The sequence below is a fragment of the Bos taurus genome, chromosome 8 (assembly GCF_002263795.3).
Source record: "Bos taurus isolate L1 Dominette 01449 registration number 42190680 breed Hereford chromosome 8, ARS-UCD2.0, whole genome shotgun sequence".
Taxonomy (NCBI): Eukaryota; Metazoa; Chordata; class Mammalia; order Artiodactyla; family Bovidae; genus Bos; species Bos taurus.
In genome coordinates, this window is record NC_037335.1 from 69,248,733 (window position 1) to 69,273,938 (window position 25,206).

The 25,206-nt window shown below is 38.3% G+C and overlaps 1 protein-coding gene and 1 non-coding gene across 3 annotated transcripts in view; both read left to right on the plus strand.

The window, feature by feature from the left end:
* XPO7 (exportin 7) overlaps positions 1-25,206 on the plus strand; it is a 91,090-nt gene that overhangs the window by 12,221 nt on the left and 53,663 nt on the right.
* Positions 11,954-12,025, plus strand: TRNAW-CCA (transfer RNA tryptophan (anticodon CCA)). Its single transcript has one exon. It is a non-coding gene; the product is annotated as a tRNA-Trp (tRNA).

Sequence of the window (25,206 nt, forward strand, 5' to 3'; positions counted from 1 at the left end):
AATCACATCACTGTGGTGATGGTATAGAAAATTGATTCGATGTAGACAATGCAGCAGATGAAGCAGCAGACAATGTAAGAAGTAATTGGGACTTGAACTAACGTAAGTTAGCTGCAAGGATGGAGAATAGAAAATTGATGTTAAGGAGGTTACACTGTGGGGTTTGGTTAACAGTTGAATGTATAAAGTGAGAAGGCAGGCTTCCACATTTCTGGGCAGCAAAGTTGATAGTGAATGAATGAACAAGATGTTGAAAAGATAGTAAGGTCAGTCTTAAATATACAGATTTTGAAGGGCTGGCGAACATTTGAGTGGAGATTTGTCCAGTAGGCATTTCTTTACCTGTTATCAGCTTGTTTGGAACTCATGTTTTCATAGTGAAGGTCATAGCCTTCAGATGTAAATATGTAACATGTTAACTACTCACGATACACACCTGTTATATTTCTTACCAAGTCTTAACAGCAACTGTAAAACTTAGTGAAACTCTGGTATTTTATTCGTTTGTTTCCTGAAACAGCCTCAGATTATGTTACCAGAGGCAGGAATAAAATGCTTTTGACAATCGGCCAGGAAATTGATGTGTGCACATTCGTGTGTACTCAGCTGCTCAGTCATGTCTGACTCTTTGGAACCCCAGGGACTATAGCCTACCAGGCTCCTCTGTCCATGAGATTTCCCAGGCAAGAGTGCTGGGGTGGGCTGCCTTTTCTGCCTCCAGGGGATCTTCCCAACCCAGGGATCGAACCCCTATCTCTTGCTTGTCCTGCATGGGCAGGTGGGTTCTTTACCATTGTCCCTGCCCCACCTAGGAAGTCTGAAATTGACATGCATGCAGTAAAAAAGAGGTTATATTTAAAAGTTTGAGTAAAACTTACAGTGTTGACAGCTCTGGCTATCAGTATCTCTTAAAGATTTCTTTATTGTTAAAGCAATTAAAACTAAATCTGCTTGATGTTGAACTAAACTTATAACCCTTGGTCTCTTTTGTCTTCCCATCCTATTTTTATTTTTTGGAAAACCAGATTAGGTTTTTTACCCTCAAACACTAGTTATCTCCCATCATAACTAGTGTTTGAGGGGTATCCAGAAAAGACTTCTTTTTTAAAACTCATTATTTCTTCTAAATCTGTTTCCCAACTTGCCTGGTCTTCCTTGTTGGGTGACTTGATGAGTTCCTGGATTTTTTGGTAGGTCATATAATAGTGTAAACTTAAGGCAAATTGATATTTTACAGACCTGTTAAGGGAAAAATTCCAAAGAATCAGAAAACTGCCATGTATGGGGCATGTATACCAAAACCTAAGAGACATTTACTTAAAACTCTTTTTTGCTTTTTCTGTCAGAAGGTAAATACAGAACTCTAAATTCTAGCTTCTCTGAATCAAAGTTCAGGGTTCTAAAATTAAGTGTTTGTGATTACCTTTATCTTTTTCCCTTTAATAGTCTGTTTTGAGGGCTTCCCTGGTCACTCAGCTGGTAAAGAATCCGCCTGCACTATGGGAGACCTGCGTTCGATTCCCCGGGTTGGGAAGATCCCCTGGAGAAGGGAAAGGCTACCCACTCTAGTATTCTGGCCTGGAGAATTCCATCGACTGTACTCGCAAAGAGTTGGACACAACTGAGCGACTTTCACTTTGATCTCCTTAATCTTTCTGGTGGAGTCTTCTAAAGGAGTACATACAGTATTTGGGCTTTTCTCATGGGAAAAGAGATAAGGAGAGTTGAGAGGCTTTCTTCTGAACTTTTAGGTCAGTAAAAGCTCTGTTCTCTATCCCTTTCTTAAATCTTTCTTACTTACAAGCTTTTAAACATTTTTTAACAATAGTTAGAATGCTATTCAGTAGGCCAGAGGAGATGCTATCTTAATATCTCAGAATGTTAAATCTCAGCAAGGCTCAGAAATTATAGGCTGTTCATTCTTGATATGGACAGGCTGTTCATTCTCCATATCTGTTAATAGTGAAGTGAAATTCACTCAGTTGTGTCCAGCTGTTTGTGACCCCATGGTCTATAGCCGGCCAGGCTCCTCTGTCCATGGAATTCCCCAGGCAAGGATACTGGAGTGGGTTGTCATTCCCTTCTCCAGGGGATCTTCCTGACCCAGGAATCAAACCTGAGTCTCCTGCATTGCAGGCAGATTTTTTAAAACATACAAATGAGGGAATACAAGGAAAGTTGGCCTATATACATGGTATATGGTGTATTTGATATATGCATTGACTTTTAAAGATCAAAGATGGCATTTCTGTAGGACAAGAAAGTATTAATTGGCATGGCATTAATTGACACATGGCAAGTGTCTTAAAGGATTCCCTGGTGGCTCAGATGGTAAAGAATCTGCCTGCAATTCGGGAGACCTGAGTTCGATCCCTGGGTCGAAAAGATCCCCTGGAGAAGGAAATAGCAACCCACTCTTGCCTGGAAAATCCTGTGGACAGAGGAGCCTGGCGGGCTACAGTCCATAGGGTCGCAAAGAGTCGGACACAATTGAGCAACTACACTTTCATGATGGTGTCTTACTTGACTGCCACAGTTACAGGAGTACATGACGTTCCGAGGTTTTAGAAAACTGTTGAAATGTCTTCTTATGATGTTACCATTATTACTGTTGTTTAATAGATGATGTGCTGTTTTGAAAATTCCTGTAATTGAAAGATTCAGGGTTATATAAATCATGAGTACCCCAATAACATGTACAGGTTTAAGACTGGAGTACCATCCTGACCCCTGTGTTTAAATGGACAATATTTTAATGATGTACAATAGTAGCTTGCTGCCTATTTAATATTACATTTTATTTAAGAAAACATTTTAAAGCCAGTTAAACATGTCTCCACCAAATACTGTTTTTGTTAAGCTACAACTGAGTATTCATAATGTTTCATTTATGAATGCAATAATTATATTACATACCCTTGGTAATGAGAATAATACTGTTACCAGTTCATGAAATGGGATTAGAATCACATAATTTTTAAGCTAAAAATAATCTTAGAGTGTGATGATAAAATTTTTTTTAATTTACATGCCCTCTTTTTCAAGGATAGCTATTGTGTGTGTGTGTGTGTGTGTGTGTGTGTGTGTGTGTGTGTGTGTGTATGAATGATAATGCAAGGATTTTAACTATCCTGACCATTCAAATCTTAATTTTGTTATGCAGCTCTACAAGTCAGCATGCTTAAGGAAGGTTTATTAGACAAGAATAAGTTTAGACAAGAAAATGGTTTTTCAGATTATGTATTTCCTTTCTATGGGGCAGACACTATGCTAAATACTAGAGAAAAAGCAGAAGGAAAAAAAAAAGGCATGATAACTTGCTCAGAGATAGCTACTCAGAAATTGTGCCAGTAGATCTATATTTACAATTTGTGATAAGTGATATTGAAATCTTTGGAGAGTGATTTCTTATTTTTATTATTGGGTGGAGATAGCAAGAAAGGAAGGGAACAGTGTACCAGACAAAAAGAAACGGCATGTTTAAAGGCCCTGAGGTCAGCAAAACCTCCTCTTGCAGAACTAGAGGAGACCATCCTGTCTGCAGCTTATTGACCCAGGGGAGATGAAGTTACAGAGATTAGCAAATCGACTGAGCGACTTCACTTTCACTTTTCACTTTCACACAATGGAGAAGGCAATGGCAACCCACTCCAGTGTTCTTGCCTGGAGAATCCCAGGGATGGCAGAGCCTGGTGGGCTGCCGTCTATGGGGTCGCACAGAGTCGGACACGACTGAAGTGACTTAGCAGCAGCAGCATATGATGAATCACTTTGCAGGTATTCAAATCAGATTTTCACAGATTTAAATGATTTATTAAAATGCTCATTCTAGACAGAAAACAGCAAAATTCTGTAAAGCGATTATCCTTCAATAAAAAATTAATTATTAAAAAAAATGCTCATTCTGTAAATTAAAAGAGCACAGAGTGAAACTTTGTGTAGTGTTCCAATTCTCATTTTCAGTTGCAAGGATGGAGGCTGTAATAGCAAGAAGGAAGCACATCACAAAGGAGATCATGATTACCTCTGATTTTTTTTTCCTTCCTATGTTTTCAGTTTGGCGATTAGTTAGCAGTATGAGAAATAATATGGCTAAAATAGGCATATTTGTGTTAGTAAATGAGGACTGTCTTTTGAATAAAATATCTTTTCCCCCAAGGTAAGTTGTTATCTCTAAGGACTATAGTAGTTGTCTATATAGTAAACGTTATGTATTGTATGTATGTGTGTGTATATACCTTATGTGTTATATATATATTACATTTTACCTTTAGTTCCTACTAGCTGGAACATTTATTCTGGTATTAGTCAAATATCAACTGTTTCCCTCAAGAATAGTTAATGTTCTTTGGTAAAATGATTCTATTCTGAATATATTGTCATTTACCTAAAAAGTAAAAACTCAAGATTTTTTATTACATATTTTATCTGTTGAAATTCATTTGGGGATAAATATCTAATTTCATTCTTCCCACGTAGATTTTCTCAACCTGTTTATTGCATAGTGCACTCAGCTTTTCTCCACTGATCTGTATTGCCATGGCTCTCATTTCTTTGGGTGCTCTGTCTTTTCCATTGGTCTATTTCTCTGTCCCTCTACTTGTACAATAGTGTCTTAATCCATGTAGTTTTATAGTAAATTTGGGTCTCTGGTAAGGCGAGTGCTCCCAAGCTTGTTCTTCTTCAAAGTAGCCTCCATCATTCTTGGCCCTTTTTCTCTTCTGTGTGAATCTTAGTATTTAGGAGGGGAAGGAGCTTTCCTAGTTTTCTTTCCTCCCCTCCCCTCACCTCCCTCCCTTCATGTCTGTTTTGTAGAACAACTTAAATAAGATTGATATTAGTACTTAAATGTTTGGTAGCATTTACCATGAATGTTTCTGGACGTGGCACAGTAGATCTTTTCAAGTTTTCTTTTCCTTCTTGAGTCATTTTTGGTAAGGTGTAATTTTCTAAAATTTTTCATTTTATCAGAGTTTTCTAATAAGTTGACATAATTCTATAGAATTATAATTTTTAAAAATTTCTGTACTGTCTTTCCAAGTGAGTTTACTTTTTTCCTTACCTATGCATCTTTTAGTAATTGTTTCGGCAATTTGAAAAAAGAAACTCAGTCTGCTTTTGTCTGAAATTGTTTTTATTTAGCCCTCACTTCTGAAAGATATTGTAGCTGGATACAGAAATGCAGCACTGTCACTTTGTCTCACCCATTGACGAGGTTATTCCTTTGTCGTCCGTCTTTGGTTGCCAGGTCTTTTGTCGGTCTCCGTATCATTTCTTTGGTAAAATTACTTGATGTTCTGGCTGGGACATAATATTCTGTAACAGTCCCAGTTTGTTACTCCTATTGTCTTGGGGTCCCATCTGGTTTAACATTTGTCTCAGGAAAAAAAAGTGCCCCAGTTTGGAAAATAAATTATGTGGTCACTCTTAAGATCTCTTTGTTTTACTACAAAGTGGGGTGGGTTGATATTTATTGATTCTGTTTGGTGTATGTTTCTTGAAATTAGGGATTTCTAGTTTTCATCAGTTCTGGAAAATTCTCTGAATATTGCCTTTTGCATTCTGTATCTTCCATTCTGGAAACCGTTTTAGACATATATTGGGATCATCTTGTTCTCTCTCCTCTGTGTCTTAACCATTTGTATCTCATGTCTTTTTTTTTCTAGTCCATATAATTTCCACAGATTTCTCTTTTAGTTCACTAATTCATTCTTCAGCTGTGATTATTCAGCTGTTTAACTCACCTAAAGCTTTTGGATTAATTAGCTTATATTCTCCTAAATTTTATTCCCTCTTTATTCAAATCTGCCTTTTTTGTTCATAGTGTCTTATTCTCTTAAGGTTTTGATTATTTCAGCATCTGTACTCATTCTGTCATGTTTTCTTACGTGAATTTCTTAGAGGTTTAATTCTGTTGTTAGTTTACTGATTCTTGCTCTCTTCATATTGTTTTCATTAGATTATGAGATAAGCTAGAATAGAGATTTGTCTGTGGTCTGGATTGGAGGTGCCCTCTAGTGGAGAGGTTTTGTATTTAACTCCACCTGGTAGGAAGTGTCCTTGGCTCAAGGTCAATTTATATGTCAGTTTCTTGACCTGCAATTTCCTGAACCAGAGTTTGACACCACTCTTTGGTTCCAGATTCTCAAGGGATTTTTTTTTTTCCCTCTTTACCCAGAGTCCAGATTAAGATAGACATGCTTCCTTATTGTCTCCCTCTGTGGTGGGCAGATTTTTAACTTACTTTTTTTTTAAGTGAGACATTTTATATATTAGTAAATCAAGAATCCTTGGGGGCTCATTTCCAGCTCCGACCCAGTGCAGGCCCAAAATGTCTCTTGTCCTTGTACAGAAGTCACAATGTAAACCCCTGGATTACCAAAACTGACTCCCCTCATCTGCACTAGGACAGTCACAGGCTATCTTTTATGCCTACTTTGAATTTCTTTTATGCTTACTTCTCTCTTAGTTTTTGGCACTCGTTGATTCCCCCTACTCCTTAGTTACCACAGCCATGCATTTAAAGTAACTTCTGTCTTAAAATATTTAAATGGCAACTCTAGATGTTTGTGTCAGGAAGGTTTGAAGCTAACTAGTTGACCATATTGTTGCAGCCAGAAGTATGAACCTCATTTATAAAGTATTTTCAGATGAACCATTTCTTTTGATTTTTATGTCAAGGTACAAGCTTCCTCCAGGCAAGCAAAATAATTGGAAATTGTGGTTTTTGCCCAAAGTCAGAATGAGTGAGAGCCAGGATTAAAACTCTAATATTAAGCTTCAAATATAGATTTCTTGCCAGTATTCCTTCTTTTCCACTAAGTACAAATAGGATCGAGTCATGTATTTATTGGTATGTATATTTTTTACTAAATAACTTGATCTTTTGCTTCGTTAAGATTTAAAAAGGAATTTATTTTTTTAGGCAGTATGGTTTAGTGGAAAGAGCATTGGATTTGAAGCAGCACCTAAATTTTAATTCATTTAATCACAGTGTAACTTTGGGCAGATAATTTTAATCATCGAAGCTTTAGTTTTCTTACTGTTGTCTGGGGTATTGGGGAAGTGAAAGTGTTAAGTTACTCAGTCGTGTCTGACTCTTTGTGACCCCATGGCCCTCTGTCCTTGGAATTCTCCAAGCAAGAATACTGGAGTGGATAGCCGTTTACTTCTCCAGGGGATCTTCCCAACCCAGAGATCAAACCCAGGTCTCTTGCATGTACTATCTGAGCCACCACTTCCTTCTGATTAAATCCAGGGCCCCTCTAGTACCCCTACAGTCCTTATAAGGAGTGTGTATGGACAGGATCTTTCTCTCTCCAAGTTCTGCAAACCCCAGGGACTCGGTCTGCTTTCATTTTTATTTCGTTTTCATGTCTGTTGGTTGCTCCCATCTTTTCTGTTCATTAGAGCTTTCTTTTTCCAAACATTTTTATGGACTATATCCCCCTGAAACAGTGTCATAGGACCTTTTTTTCCCCCTAACAGCTTTACCCCTAATCACTACTCGAAGACCGACCAGGAATAACTGTTATAACATTATATGAAAGTGAAAATGTTAGTTGCTGGTTGTATCTGGAACTCCTTTCGACCCCATGGACTGTAGCCCATCAGGCTCCTCTGTCCATAGACTTCTCCAGGCAACAATACTGGAGTGGGTAGCTGTGCCCTTCTCCAGAGGATCCTTCTGACCCAGGGATCCTACCGGCACCTCTTGTCTTTATTCATGTAATTCTATTCAATAGCCAATGTGAAACACTCATTGCTCTTTAGGTAGAATTTTCAGTTTTTTCATTGGAAAAGAGGGAATAACGTCTGCTTCATATTGGGTGATTTTGAGGATGAAAAGAGGGTTAAGCAGTCAATGTTGACTGGTTAATTAGTCTACTTGTTACCTACATAAGTGCCTTGCTACTGCATCCCAGCTTTAGCAAAATAGAAAACTTACTCTGTCATCAACCTCGATAGAGTCAAGGTCACTCTTGATAGACTCAGGCTTTGACTGATTGATTCTGTGAGTTTTTAGTCATAAAAAGGAATGGTATATTGCCATTTACAGCAACTTGGGTGGATCTAGAGAATATTGTACTTAGGGAAATAAGTAGATAAAGTGAAATACTATATGATATCATTCATATGTGGAAACTAAAATATAATACAAATGAATGTGTATGCAAAACAGAAACAGACTCATAGATGCAGAAAATAAACTCATGGTTACTAGAGGGGAGGCCAATCAGGAGCATGGGGTGATCAGATACAAACTACTGTATGTAAAACAGATAAGTAACAAGGGTATATTTTATAGCAAGGGAATTATAGCCATTATCTTGTAATAACCTATAATGAAGTATAACCCACAAAAATAGTGAATCACTGTGCACTACACCTGAAACTAACATGATATTGTAAATCGATTGTACTTAAATTTTTAAAAATCATTGAAAAGGAAAAGGAATTTTTTTTTTTTAGGAATAATTTTTTAAGAAAAAAAATTTCCTAATTTCAAGGTAATAAATGTGAAAAACTGGAAAAAAATTTTAGATCATCTGTAGTCCCACAGTCTAGATAATAGATGCTTAACATTTTGTTATATTTCATCCAGTTGTAAATTTGTAAAATTGGAATCAATATAGCATTAAAAATGTGTTTTCCTACTTAAAAAAAAACTAATCTGTGAGTTTCAAAGTTTTACTCTATTGCCTCAGATGGTAAAGAATCCTTCTGCAATTTGGGAGACCTGAGTTTGATCCCTGGGTTGGGAAGATCCCCTGGAGAAGGGCATGACAACCCACTCCAGTATTCTTTCATGGAGAGTGCCCATGGACAAAGGAGCCTGGCAGGCTACAGTCCATGGGGTCACAAAGAGATGGACATGACTGACCAGCTAAGCACACAGCACAGCACAATAAGAGCTCAAAAAATTGTAAACTTGCATATTTTCTGAATTTTTCAATAACGGTGAGAAAAATTTTAGAGTGATATATATCTGTATATATAAAGTTATTTGTAGATTATAAATTACCACCATGAAGCATATACAGATTAGTTTTGGTTGAATAAGTGAATTTTATTTGGGTTTATTAAATGTATTTCCAAAGTACACTTGTCGTTAAACTATTTGCTTTCTAAAATATCTTGATCTGTTGGCAGAAGTACTTTTGATCTCTTTACTACCAGAATTAAAACTCTTAGTTCTCGTGTAATAGGAAAGACTTGTGTCTGATATTTTGCTGCCTACTCCACAGGACCTGAGCTTAGTATGCTTTTCAAGCTGTGCTTGTCAAGTTCCTTAACCTTCAGAAGTTCTTAGCTGTTTCCTTCATATTCCTATCGCTGTGCCTCTTACTGCAGGGTGCCTATGTAAAACAGCCTACTGTTTTACAGTTGTTAGAAAAGATACTCCTTTTTGAATTTATTAATTACTAAAAGGCTCTAAAATCACTGGAAGTTTTTGACTAGTGACTCTGTTTAATTGTAAAGGGTCAAGCAGAAACTGAAGTACCCTGGAACAACACGGAAACCTGCGTTTGTTTCTCAGTGCCTGATTTTTGGTATCTTTGTTCCTCTTTCTTAAAACTGTGTGTATTTGTTGAGCAGCTACTGTGTTCCAATTGGTATTCAGTTTTTGGAAGTAGAAATGTTATGTGGATAAATGAGAATCTTGAAAGGTCTTAGATTAATTTATAAAGAAGAAAATTTGTATTAAGTTCCCATATTTATTAAATGTTTTATTAGTAAAGTTTCAGAGAAATAAGCTATGTTTATGAGTCATGCATATGTTTTTCTAAAACTTTTTTCATATGTAGCCCTTTTTAAAAGGACAAATGGTGTCTCACCAATCCCCCGTATTAATTTAAAATAGGTCAATACATCTATTTTAACTTGTTTTAATGTAACAGATATGAATAAACATAAAACTAGACATAAACTTCACAGGGTTGTCACTTTTGTGTTAGGTGCTCAGTTATGTCCAATTCTTTGTGACCCCAGGGACTGTAGCCTGCCAGACTCCTCTGTCTATAGAATAGAAGAATACCAGGCAAGAATACTGGAGTGGGTTGCCATTCCTTTCTTCAGGGGATACTCCCAAACTAGGGATCCTGAGTTCCCAGCATTGCAGGCAGATTCTTTACTGTCTGAGCCATCAGGGAAACCATTATGCAACTACAAACACATTTTATCTTAGGAATTACATAAGATGAAAGCCATCATTTTGAAAATATTTAATTCAGCGGCTTCCAGTTTATCCACAGTGTTGTGTGAGCATCAGCCACTATCTAACTCTGGAACATTTTCATCACCCCAAACAGAAACTCCAATCCATTAAGAAATTTCTCTCTTAAGTTCTGTTTTGAGTTCAGCCAGTCTATTGTGTGCCGTGTGATGACCCAGTTCTCCCTATATTTTTCTTCAGAGGAAAAATGTACTGTAACATGGCCTTCAGTTGGTAGAATGCATCATTTACGTACTAAGTCTGCCTGCCCCTTTTTTATTAGCCCTCAATTATTCAAGAATAACTGCTTGGCCCAAGTATATCCCTGAGCAGGTACGTGAGCACCAAAATTGTGAAGTAGTACTTGATACTAAGGTGATTAGCCAGCTGATCCAAATTAGGCTTGTATTATTTTAAGAACAATCACACAAGGGAAAACGGATCACTCAAATTCTCATCTAGAATATATAGTCTCACTGAGACTATACCTGAGGATCCCAAATTGAGGAACACTGTTTATATAATTGTTGAGGTCTTGTGTATACTTAGTGAGAATGAGAAGCATGGGCATTTAAAATCTCTTATATTCGAAAAATTTTAACATAATTACTCTGTAGTGTGGGAAGAAATGTCTTTTTGGGAAAGTCTTTCCTATCTCATTTTGGTGAAAAGAAGCTATTTATTTACATAATTTTGTTCACAGGGAGCATGAAAAGGCTTTCTTCCTTTTAGACACCAAATCATGACATCCCTTATGAACCAAGCTAATGAGATTTAATTTTATTCTAAAAACCAAGAAGTCATTGAAGAGTTTTTAAAAATATAGTTAGCAAAACATTTCCTAATGTCTTAAATTTTGTCTGAACTTAACCTTGGCATTTCTGTTAAGAAAATCGTATTTTTAAATCTACCCTGAATTTTGTCATGTATTTGAGAACTAATTATAGTTGTCAGCCTTTTCCATTGTTTTTGCTTATGGAGATAGACCTTCTCAGGTGTAAAGCTAGTCTTTCACTAAAGCTAAAACTGTAGTTAAATTTAGCCTTGGATGGCCAAAATGTGCTGTTTAGAAATTTGGCAGAGAAGTTAATCAGTTCAGTTCAGTCACTCATTTGTGTCCGACTCTTTGTAACCCCATGAACCGCAGCCCACCAGGCCTCCCTGTCCATCACCAATTCCCGGAGCCCACCCAAAGCCATGTCCATTGAGTCGGTGATGCCATCCAGCCATCTCATCCTCTGTCATCCCCTTCTCCTCCTGCCCTCAATCTTTCCCAGCATCAAGGTCTTTTTAGATGGGTCAGCTCTTCACATCAGGTGGCCAAAGTATTGGATTTTCAGCTTCAACATCAGTCCTTCCAATGAACACCTGGGACTGATCTCCTTTAGGATGGACTGGTTGGATCTCCTTGCAGTTCAAGGGACTCTCAAGAGTCTTCTCCAACACCACAGTTCAAAAGCATCAATTCTTCAGTGCTCAGCTTTCTTCACAATCCAACTCTTAACATCCATACATGACCACTGGAAAAACCATAGCCTTGACTAGATGGACCTTTGTTGACAAAGTGATGTCTCTGCTTTTTAATATGCTGTCTAGGTTGGTCATAACTTTCTTTCCAAGGAGTAAGCATCTTTTAATTTCATGAGAAGTTAATCAGGTATGTTTAAATCCACTAGTTCTTTTTTTAAATTAATTTTATTGGGAGTATAGTTGCTATAGTATAGCAACTATATAGCTTCCCTGGTGGCTCAGAGGTTAAAGCGTCTGCCTCCAATGCGGAAGACCTGGGTTCGATCCCTGGGTTGGGAAGATTACCTGGAGAAGGAAATGGTAACCCACTCCAGTATTCTTGCCTGGAGAAGCCTGGTAGGCTACAGTCCACAGGATCCTAAAGAGTTGGACACGGCTTCGCTTTCACTTTCACTTTCATAGTTGCTTTACAGTGTTGTTTTTGCTGTACTGCGAAGTGAATCAGCTATATACTTATATATATCCCCTCTTTTTTGGATTTCCTTTCCATTTAGAACACCATAAATTCATTCATTCTTAATGGTATTTTTAAAGTAACAATGTTTGAGAGAATAGCATTGAAGCATGTATATTATCATATGTGAAATAGATCGCCAGTCGAGGTTCAGTGCATGAGACAGGGTGCTCAGGGCTGGTGCACTGGGATGACCCAAGGGATGGGATGGGGAGGGAGGTGGGAGGGGGGTTCAGGATGGGGAACACATGTACACCCATGGCTGATTCATGTCAATGTATGGCAAAAACCACTACAATATTGTAAAGTAATTAGCTTCCAATTAAATAAATTAATTTAAAAAAATAATTGGATACCTTAGAGGGTGGTAGAAAACCAATTCATTATCTTAAAAACTGGTAAAGGAATTGAGTATTACCCATGCCTTTTCTAAGTGCACTGAGCCAATAGATAACCAATTAGTAGGGGTAGAATCACTTTATGATGGAGTGGCAGACCAGAAATTGAGAAGTAGCAGATAAGAAGTGACAACTACATTACTGTTCAGTTTAGTTCAGTTGCTCAGTTGTGTCCGACTCTCTGTGACCCTACGGACTGCAGCACGCCAGGCCTCCCTGTCCATCCCCAACTCCTAGAGTTCACTCAAACTCATGTCCATTGAGTCAGTCATGCCATCCAACCATCTCATCCTCTGTCATCCCCTTTTCCTTTCGCCTTCAATCTTTCCCAGCATCAGGGTCTTTTCAAATGAGTCAGCTCTTCACATCAAGTGGCCAAAGTATTGGAGTTTCAGCTTCAACATCAGTCCTTCCAATGAACACCCAGGACTGATTTCCTTTAGGATGGACTGGTTGGAACTCGTGAGAGTCTTCTCCAACACCACAGTTCAAAAGCATCAATTCTTCAGCGCTCAGCTTTCTTTATAGTCCAACTCTCACATCCGTACATGACTACTGGAAAAACTGTAACCTTGACTAGACAGACCTTTGTTGGCAATGTGATGTCTCTGCTTTTTAATATGCTGTCTAGGTTGGTCATAACTTTCCTTCCAAGGAATAAGCGTCCTTTTATTTCATGGTTGCAGTCACCATCTGCAGTGATTTTGGAGCCCCAAAAAATAAAGTCTGCCACTGTTTGCACTATTTCTTTATTTGCCTAAGTGTTGGGACCGGATGCCATGATCTTTGTTTTCTGAATGTTGAGCTTTAAGCCAACTTTTCACTCTACTCCTTCACCCTCATCAAGAGGCTCTTTAGTTCTTCACTTTCTGCCATAAGGGTGGTGTCATCTGCATATCTGAGGTTATTGATATTTCTCCCAGCATTCTATATTCCAGCTTCTGCTTCCTCCAGTCCAGCGTTTCTCATGATGTACTCTGCATACAAGTTAAATAAGCAGGGTGACAATATACAGCCTTGACATACTCCTTTTCCTATTTGGAACCAATCTGTTGTTCCATGTCCAGTTCTAACTGTTGTTTCCTGACCTGCATACCGATTTCTCAAGAGGCAGGTCAGGTGGTCTAGTATTCCTATCCTTTGAAGAATTTTCCACAGTTCATTGTGATCCACACAGTCAAAGGCTTTGGTATAGTAAATACAGCAGAAATAGATGTTTTTCTGGAACTTGCTTGCTTTTTCAATTATCCAGCGGATGTTGGTAATTTGATCTCTGGTTCCTCTGCCTTTTCTAAAACCAGCTTGAACATCTGGAAGTTCACAGTTCACATACTGCTGAAGCCTGGCTTGGAGACTTCTGAGCATTAGTTTACTAGCATGTGAGATGAGTGCAATTGTGCGGTAGTTTGAGCATTCTTTGGCATTGTCTTTCTTTGGGATTGGAATGAAAACTGACCTTTTCCAGTCCTATGGCCACTGTTGAGTTTTCCAAATTTGCTGGCATGTTGAGTGCAGCACTTTCACAGCATCGTCTTTTAGGATTAGAAATAGCTCAACTGGAATTCCATCACCTCCACTAGCTTTGTTCGTAGTGATGCTTCCTAAGGCCCACTTGCCTTCACATTCCAGAATGTCTGGCTCTAGGTGAGTGATCACACCATCTTGATTATCTGGGTTGTGAAGATCTTGAACATGGAGTTATTTACAGGCCAAGATGATTGATTTCCTGATGATCTTTTCGTAAGCATCATGAACAGAAGAAGAATATATTAAGACAAGGTGGCAAGAATATACCAAAGAACTATACTAAAAAGATCTTCATGACCCAGATTATCACGATGGTGTGATCACACACTCTGGGAATACCAGACCACCTGACCTGCCTCCTGAGAAATCTGTATGCAGGTCAAGAAACAACAGTTAGAACTAGACACAGAACAACAGACTGGTTCCAAATCGGGAAAGGAGTACATCAAGGCTGTATATTGTCACCCTGCTTATTTAACTTGTATGCAGAGTACATCATGGGAAATGCCGGGCTGCATGAAGCATAAACTGGAATCATGATTGCAGGGAGAAATATCAATAACCTCAGATATACAGATGACACCACCCTTATTGCAGAAAGCAAAGAGCTAAAGGGCCTCTTGATGAAAGTGAAAGAGGAGAGTGAAAAAGTTGGCTTAAAGCTCAACATTCAGAAAACTAAGATCATGGCATCTGGTCCCATCACGTCATGGCAAATAGATGGGGAAACAATGGCAGCAGTGACAGACTTTATTTTGGGGGGCTCCAAAATCACTGCAGATTGTGACTGCAGCCATGAAATTAAAAGATGCTTGCTCCTTGGAAGAAAAGCTATGACCAGCCTAGACAGCATATTCAAAAGCAGAGACAGTACTTTGCCAACAAAGGTCCGTCTAGTCAAGGCTATGGTTTTTTCAGTAGTCCTATATGGATGTGAGAGTTGGACTGTGAAGAAAGCTGAGCGCTGAAGAATGGATGCTTTTGAACTGTGGTGCTGGAGAGGACTCTTGAGAATTCCTTGGGTAGCAACTAGATCCAACCAGTCCATCCTAAAGGAAATCAGTCCGGAATATTCATTGGAAGAACTGATGCTGAAGCTGAAACTCCAATACTTTGGCCAGCTGATGTGAAGAAACTGACTCATTTGAAAAGCCCCTGATGCTGAAAGCAGGAGGGGAAGGGGACCACAGAGGATGAGATGGTTGGATGGCATCACCGACACAATGGACATGAGTTTGAGTAAGCTCCGGGAGTTGGTGATGGACAGGGAAATCTAGCGTGCTGCAGTCCATGAGGTCACAAAGAGTCGGACATGGCTGAGCAACTGAACTGAACTGAGAATCACTTTATAAATGTATTCCAACTAATTTAAAAAATTATAGAATTAAAAGTATCACTATTTAATAATCCCCACTGACAGTAGCAGTAAGCATCAGTGGCTCTTAACATCACAAAAGAGAGATAATGAGGCATTATGTGCCTCCTATATTCTTGCCAAAGGGGGACAGAACCTGAGTCTAATCCAGTCTCAGGATCCATCTGTCAGTTTTTCAGAAATACCAAGGAAGAGGAATATGCTGAACTGCACCAAGAATATGCAGTTGGCAAAACCCAGGAACTCTATACATCCTCATCTATAGTTCAGCTGGGTTCTTCAATAGATAACATTATATGTAAATGAAAGGGAAGCTGGAGAACCCTATCAATTACCAAAGACCTAGAAGACACTTGTTTTTTTTTTCTAAATGGGCAAAACTAACCTTTAGTGTCTAGGGAAGCTCATGATAGAAGGCAAATGGCAAAGGAATGATTAATATAAAAGCAGGATAATGGTTACATACAGCAGGAGAAGGAAGGTGTGGTTGGGATGGGACTTCTGGGGTGGTTTGACAAAGTTGTATTTCTGGACTTGCCTGGTGTTCACCTTAGAATAGTGTATAGGTCATCATTGCAGTGCTGGAGAAAATGGACAAGTAGCAAATAGTAGCCCTAAGTATTTCTTGATAAATAAGATAAATGAGGTAGTTTGTAACTCCCGCTGTATGTAAGGTGGAGCAGGACTTCCCAAAGTGATGCTTCTATCAACTGCAGGAGCTGTTGTCAGATAGTTTGGTCTGGGGATCCCTTTACCCTAAGATTGTCGAGGACTACAAAGAGCTTTTATTTAGATGATTTATATTTACCAGAAATTAAAGCAAAAGTAGAAATTAAAAAATTAGAAATTAATTTTTTTAAAGTTAGAAATTAAAGCAAAATTTTTAGATTGTGTATTTATTCATGTAATGTAATAATTATAACCCATTATAAACATTTAAGATTTTAAGAATAATTGACATGCATTATATTAATTTCAGGTGTACAACATAATAAGACATGATATAGCCTGTGAAATAACCGCCACGATTAAGTTTGGTTAGCCTCTGCCACCACATGCAAACGAGGAGTTTGTGCCTTTTGACTCCCTTTACCCATCTCACCCACACCAGCCTCGGCAACCACTCATATGTTCTCTGAATCTAGGAGCTTGGCATTTTGTTTTGTTTTGTTTAGATTCCACATATAAGTGAGATGATAACGGTACTTTTCTGTCTCTGACATATTTCCCACAGCTTAATACCCTCGAGGCCTATTCATGGTGTCGAAAATGAAATACTTCCTTCTTTTTTATAGCTGAGTAGTATTCCATTGTGTGTGTGAGAGTGTGTGTGTCACATTTTGTGAATAATGCTGCAGAGAACATGAGGGTACATATATTCTTTCATGCTAGTGTTTTCATTTTCTTTGGGTAAATATCCAGAAGTGCAATTTCTGGATCATATGGTAGTTTATTTTAAAGTTTTTAAAGAGCCTCTGTACTGTTCTCCATAGTGGTTGTACCAGTTTACATTCTGTCAACAGTGCAAAAGTTTTCCCTTTTCTCCTCATCCTCTCCACAACCTCACTTGCTGTTTCTTGGGGGGTTTTTTGATAATATCCATTCTAATAGGTGTGAGGTAATATGTCATTGTGGTTTTGATTTGCATTTCCCTGCTGATTAGTGATGTTGAGCATCTTTTCACATGTTTGTTGGTTTCCTGAATATCTTCTTTGGAAAAATGTCTGTTTAGATCCTCTGTGCATTTTTATATCAGAGTTTTTTTTTTTTTTTTTTTTTTGCTGTTGCATTGTAGGAGTTACCGACATTTTTATGAAAAAAATGTCCCAAAATGCAAAAATTTAGTAAAGTAGCATTGTTCTGTATTTCTTTCTCAGCCTCTTTAATACCTTGCTTAATAGAGTGTAGCCAGATTTTCATATTTCGGCGTTCAGTCTGTTACCATACATTTTTTTTGGTTGAAAGTATTAAAAAAAAAAATCCAGCCTCACACAGATAAGTAGTTGGAAGAGGAATATTTTAATAACTTTTTCAGATAATTCTGGATATTCTTGGATTGTTTTTTGACAAGTAGAAGTTTCATGAAGATGAGTTGTAGTGTGCAGTATGAAACCACATCTGAACTTCCCTTGCTCTGTTAAATGAAAACCCACTGGTATGCAGCAGAAAGATTTTAGGCATACTTCCCATTTGTCACATGCAATATTTTTTAAAGTGCCCCCAAGGTTAAGATTTCATAAAAAACAATTATTTTTTCTGCTTCCTTCATCAAGGTTGTTCTTAAGTGAAACTGTCTTTTTTTTCCCTCAATAAGTGTTGGCAGTGAAGAATACAATGACTGCTATACACTCTGATGCCACTGCCTTGGTTTGTACTAAGGTAAAGCAATTTTATTCACCATTGCCTTTGTGCACCATTTATGCAGATGTCAATACAGTGAAAAAGGTAAATGGTGTCTTAGTGTTACTGTGAAAATAGCTTGGATTCTATAGACCTCCTGAGGGAGTCTCAGTAATCACAGAAAAGTAAAAGTGAAGTTGCTCAGTCTATCCAACTCTTTGTGACCCCATGGACTATAGCCTACCAGGCTCCTCTGTCCATGGGATTTTCCAGGCAAGAATACTGGAGTGGATTGCCATTTCCTTCACCAAGTAACCATAGAGGTCCATGAATAATAGTGTGAGGAACACTGAACTAGAAAACTTTGTGGATGCTCACTGGCTATTATATTCAGCATTTATGTTTCTTATTTTTTGAGAAAGATATGAAAATATAACTCCTGTGTTTTCCAGAATTGGCACACAGTGTGGCTTTCCCAGTCTTGTCAATAATTAAGTACTTCATAATTTATGGAGTTCCTTTATGGTTGTCATCAATTGAGTAAAATATTTAGGACTTAAGTGTTAGGATGCTGGCTTTCCAGGTGGCACAGTGGTAAAAAACCCACCTACCAATGCAGGGGACCCAGGTTCAATCCCTGGAGAAGGAAATGGCAACCCACTCCAGTATTCTTGCCTGGAGAATGCCATGGACAGAGGAACCTGGTGGGCTATAGTCCATGGAGCCTCAAAGAGTCAGACATGACTGAGCACACACGCATGTACACATGCATGTTAATATGCTACAGTGATTAACTGAGTGTTTCAAAATATTCTATTCACATCTTCCTGCAAAATGTATAGGCCCTCTCATTCTTTGGGTTACTGTAACTGAATGCATTTCTTTCACAAGTGTTTGTTGCTCTACTGTTTGAAGAAATAAGATTTTTAAGGATATAAAAGCAGACTTTAGGGAACTCCTGGTGGTCCAGTGGTCTTTATTTCCTTCCTTTGAGAGTAATAAATAGAAAAATCCTGTTTCTTTCCTCCTCTAATGAGGGTAGGACTAGAGATGAGAGTTCTCCTTTTCTTCCCAAATTTCACACATTTAAAAGGCATTCTTCTATAATAAAGCAGTTATTTATTTGCAATTTGCTGTATGTTCAACACTGTTAAATTTCATGGGAAGAAGAGTTACAAATACATTAAACAATTAATAGGCAGTATATAATTAAAGTGTAAAAATGTGTGTTGCTGAATTCAAAGTGATACTAACGAGATCAGTATCATCTGAATGTTCAGAATGGCTTCGTGAAGAATTTAAGATGCGTCAGTAAGGCTTAGTAGAAAAGGAGATGCCATAGACAGAATATATCTGGATTTCAGCTAAACATTGGATAAGATCTTTGAGGATATCCTCATAGACACAGGTAACTGGCTGAAATGTAAATTTAATGCAGTACCAAATACTTGTCAAATAATTAAATAATTAGTTGAATGGTCATACCCAGGCATGCTAATCAATACATCACTGACAGCTAGGAACAAGAGTCTCATGGCTCAGGGCTCTGACCATGGGCTTATCCTGTTCAGTATTTTTGTCAGCAACTTAGGTAAGGACATCCATTCAGTATGCGTTTAATGACTGTCACCTGTGAGTTGTATAGTCCAATATGCTGTCAAAAATCAAAAAATAAATAACATATAGTGAGCTTCCATGTTGGTCCCCTGATCCACTGCAGGGGCACAGGTTTGATCCCTGGTCAGGAAAGTTCTGTGTGCCGCGAGGTGTGGCCAAAAAAAAAACAACTGACATATACCCTATCTTTCCCTCTCAATGGGGAGTAAAAGAAATGATCATATAAACAAAGAGCTGTGCTTAGTCGCTCAGTCGTGTCTGACTCTTTTCGACCCCATGTACTGTGTGTAGCCCATCAGGCTCCTGGGTTCACACGGATTCTCCAGGCAAGAATACTGGAGTGAGCTGCCATGCCCTCTTCCAGGGGATCTTCCCAACCCAGGGATCGAACCCAGGTCTCCCGCATTGCAGCCATATTCGTTACCATCTGAGCCATCAGGGAAGCCCAAACAAAGAGCAGCTTGAACAAAATTTTAATGGGCTGCTCATATAATAGAGTGAAGGGGTGGATGGTTTGATAATAGCAGCTCAAAAGATCTCAGTAGACTAGAAAAATTATCTGAACCTGACAAAAATAAGCTTATATAAATAAACCCATGATCCTACACGTAGGTATAGAAAAACTGCATAGTATAAAATGGGCGAGATCTAGTTTAAACATGTTTAAAAAAGACTCCTGAAATTTCTAGCAGTGTGGCAGAGTATATTACTTGAAAATTCTCCTATATAACACTCAGAAATGCTTGGTAACGTATTAAAATAACTCCTTTTAAGCACATAGTTGACCTTACCCCCCAAAAGTAAGGAAAATCCCTTGGGAGCAAAAATGAGTAGGAAGATAAGAGTTTCAGAAGTGGATCCTGTTGAATTTGAATAAGCATTGACACATTTGCAAGAAAAAAAGGAAATCTCCCAAGTCCTCCACCCCATCAGTTAATTTAAATGAAGCCATTCTAACTGGAGCGTGAGGAGTGAAGCAGAAGTGGCTCTAGGGTCAAATGCCAAAGCGGAAACTTTGTGCCTGCTGCGGAGTAAGAGGTCTAAGGCTGAAACTTCCCCATTAATTCGGTTCCCTAGAAATCAGTTGGAGTTGTTAGCACTCCTTGGCCACTAGCAGAAACTGGAAAACATAGGTATTCAGGATTTCCGCAGTTTCACATCAGCCAATTGTGAATTTATATTATACTCCCACATGGGAAAACCCCCCACAAATGAGCATTATTTATTTAGTTTTGGCTGTGCTGGATCTTCGTTGCTGCATGACTTTTCTGTAGGAGCGGCGAGGGGGGCCTACTGTCTAGTTGAGATGGGTGGGTTCTAGGGTGTGCAGGCTTCAGTAATTGCAATTCCCGGTCTTTAGAGCATAGCCTAAATAGTTGGGGCACACAAGCTTAGTTGCTCCACGGCATGTGGGATCTTCCTGGATCGAGGATCAAACCCGTGTCCCCTGCATTGGCATGTGGATTCTTTACTACAGGGTCACCAGCAAGCCCCAATAGTGATCTTTTTTTTTTTTAAGTTACTATCAGAAATGATGAGGCACATTTGAAAACTCAAGTTGAATATAAGCTAAAAATATAATTGTTGAAATTTTAAACCCAGTGAATAGGTTAGCATGTTAGAAAGTGAAGAGGAGAGTTAAAGAACAAGAATATCTGAATATGTGGTTCAGAGTACAGCACAGAGGACAGGAAATGTATAAAATACAAAAGGTCAAAAGACATAAGGGGTAGAATATTTAACATACCTAGAAAGAGAATGGAGGAGAGAAAAGTATGTGAAGAATGTTGACTGAGAAATTTATGGAACAGAAGTTAAAAGTGCTCTGCATATAAAACAAGGTACATTTTTGGAAAATCACACCTGAACATGTAGAAAAGCTACAAATTCCCAGAAAGAAAGCATGACCTACAAACAAAAATCATGGTGACAGAGACATCTCAACAGTGATCTAGAAGCCAAAAGATAGTACAGAGAGAAATTAATGTCAACTTAGAATTGTGTACACTACAAAATAATTTCTTAAGAATGAAAACATTCTTAATCCTTTTTAGATAAAAACTGAGTTTTTATCAACAGATCTTTACTAAGGAGTGTCTATAAAGGATACATTTAAAGAAGAAGGAAAATACCTTAGAATAAGGGTAGTGAAAAGTAAAAGGGAACCAAGAAATTGGCAAACATAAGTAAATCTAAACAAACTGTATGAAGAAGTAAGAGTAATGTCTAATTTTTAGGACTAAAAATACATAACCAGAAAATCAGCTGTGCTCCAATAAAATTAAAAACTAAGAAGAAGAAAAAGTAAAAATATAAAACCAAGTAGTAGATAATAACAGATTGTAATCAGGAGAGAACTGATCATGTTCTAAGGTCATTGTTTTATTCAGGATAGGGGATAAAATATTGCTAAGTTTGGACTTTATTAAGAATCTGTGGTTACTAGTCTTGGAGTGGAAGGTGATGGAAATCAAGAACTAGCAAACCAAAACAATTGTTTAAATCCAAAAATATCAAGGAAGGGAAAAGAAGCAAAGAGAAGAGGGCAAACGCAGCAAAGGAAGAGTCCATGATGCATTAGTAATAACAGATGTGAAGTCGGTGCTAGTGCCTCAGTCGGGTCTGACTGTGACTCCGTGGACTGTAACAAGCCAGGCTCCTCTGTCCATGGGATTCTCCAGGCAAGAATACTGGAGTGGGCAACCTTTCCCTTCTCCAGGGGATCTTCCTGACCCAGGGATCCAACCTGGGTCTCCAGCATTGCAGGCAGATTCTTTACTGTCTGAGCCACCAGGGAAGCCCAGTATGAAGTAACCTTGAAAGCAAATTTGTCCAAGGGTGTTAAAAATAATAATATAGAAGAGATAAAGCTTGACCACCAAATATACCATGTAAGATAAACACTTCAAGCTGGCTTTTAGATCTAAAGTTAAACCAACATTTAAAAGATAACATAGAAGAAAATGTTTGTGAACTTAGGAAAAAAATCTTTTTAAGGACAAGCAAAACACATAAAGGAAAATAGCAATAAATGGCACTGTATTAGAATTAAGAACTTTGCTTCATCAGAAGACAGCATTAAGAGTAAAACAAAACAAAGAGTGGAAAGAGATATTCATACAAGTAACTGGCAAGTCTTTAGAGGTCAAAATAGTCACTAAATAACAAAAGACAGCTCTTAAACTTGTTTGCTTTTCATGAAATAGCTTCCAAATATATAAAGTAAAAACTGAAAAGCATAGGGCTAATCCACTATTATAGTTAAAAATCACTCAGCACTGATTGGGCAAGGAGCCAAAAAGAATAAAACTACAGAAGATTTGAAGACAAATAACAGGTTGGATTTGATGGACAGCACATTCTCTTAGCATGCACGAACACACATTCTCCTCAAGCACACATGGGACATCTATAGAAATGAACAGAAACAGAAGAGCTAAAGTGGGAAGAAGGTGCTGGAAGTGCAGGAGAAGAATGAGTGATAGCTCTGAAAGCCAGAGCCAGGAAGGTCTGCATTGAGGGGTAATGAAAAGGGGATGGGGTAGATTGGAAGTCAGATGGTTTACCAACTTTGTCTCACCCCACTATATTGGTATAAAAGGAAGGTCTGACCCTTAGTTAGAAGCAGAACACAAACATCCAAGTACTTTGAAGATATTTTTAAGTGTTACTTTTATGTACTGGATTGAACCACGTGAAACTCCCATTTTTTTTTGTACAACAAGAAGGATCGGCTATTGGCATTTTCACATGGCTCAACAAAACAAAGTGAGAATTGAGCTTTTCTGTTTTGTTTTTTGTTTGTTTTTAATTCACCTTCTTCAAAAAGACAAGTGTTAGTAGACCAGAATTCAACATCCTATCAAAAACATCTGTGCCAGAGTCTTCCTACATTTATTTAATGTCTTACACACTAGAAGATGTCTCAGGCTTTGTTAATGATACATTCTCAGACAAGAGGTAGATGTTGGATTATTTCAAAGACACCATTTGGCTCCTCGAAGCATCCTTTAAAAAGCCAGTTAGTGTCCTAAAGCATGTGGGTACTGAACGTGTGATCTCATCTGTAGTGAGAGTCATCACCAGGAAATAACTTTCTTGGGTCCGGGTGCTTTCTATAGCAAATTAGGTATCCTGAGATCAAAATAATTTTCTAAAGGTTTGTTCACCTCTCTGTTCAAAACTCTATAATGCCCTCTGTTTCTGGTTTCTGTTTCACTGTTGAATTATACTTTTTCAGGAAATCTCATAAACTGACACAGTAGTTCAGAAATTAATGTTATAGAGAAAATTAGTTTATTTTCACTGCAAAGTTTAATTTCCACATTATAATTGACTAGTTCCTTCTGTAACACAGATCCTCCTGGCTTAACCAACTTTTATTCTTTGTGATTGGTTGTTGGTCCAGCAGCCAACAAAGGCTCACCCTGGTGTGATCTTTAGCCCCTTGCATGCCCAGAGACAATTGCTGCGTAGCTATCTTCTCCCAAATCTGTGTCATTGAATAACATGAAACTGACAAGTAACTTAGACTTGTTCTATGTGGATACTTCTCCCACTACTCAGATGAAAGTTATTTTTATGCACTAAATGCACTCAGTACGTCAGCAGGTTTGGAAAACTCAGCAGTGGCCGCAAGACTGGAAAAGGTCAGTTTTCATTCCAATCCCAAAGAAAGGCAATGCCAAAGAATGCTCAAACTACCACACAATTGCACTCATCTCACATGCTGTTAAGTAATGCTCAAAATTCTCCAAGCCAGGCCTCAGCAAGACATGAACCGTGAACTTCCGGATGTTCAAGCTGGTTTTAGAAAAGGCAGAGGAACCAGAGATGAAATTGCCAACATCCGCTGGATCATCATAAAAGCAAGAGAGTTCCAGAAAAATATCTATTTCTGCTGTATTGACTATGCCAAAGCCTTTGACTATGTGGATCACAATAAACTGTGGAAAATTCTGAAAGAGATGGGAATACCAGACCACCTGACCTGCCTCTTGAGACACCTTTATGCAGGTCAGGAAGCAACAGTTAGAACTGGACATGGAACAACAGACTGGTTCCAAATAGGAAAAGGAGTACATCAAGGCTGTATATTGTCACCCTGCTTATTTAACTTATGTGCAGAGTACATCATGGGAAATGCCGGGCTGGATGAAGCATAAACTGGAATCAAGAATGTTGGGAGAAATATCAATAACCTCAGATATGCAGATGACACCACCCTTATGGCAGAAAGTGAAGAACTAAAGAGCCTCTTGATGAAAGAGAGGAGAGTGAAAAAGTTGGCTTAGAGCTCAACATTCAGAAAACTAAGATCATAGCGTTCAGTCCCATCACTTCATGGCAAATAGATGAAGAAACAGTGGCTGACTTTATTTTTGGGGACTCCAGAATCATTGCAGATGGTGATTGCAGCCATGAAATTAAAAGACACTCCTTGGAAGGAAAGTTATGACCAGCTTAGACAGCATATTAAAAAGCAGAGACATTACTTTGCCAACAAAGGTCCATCTAGTCAAGGCTATGGTTTTTCCAATGGTCATGTTTGTATGTGAGAGTTGAACTATAAAGAAAGCTGAGTGCTGAAGAATTGATGCTTTTGAACTGTGGTGTTGGAGAAGACTCTTGAGAGTCCCTTAAACTGCAAGGAGATCCAACCAGTCCATCCTAAAGGAGATCAGTCCTGGGTGTTCATTGGAAGTACTGATGTTGAAGCTGAAACTCCAGTACTTTGGCCACCTGATGT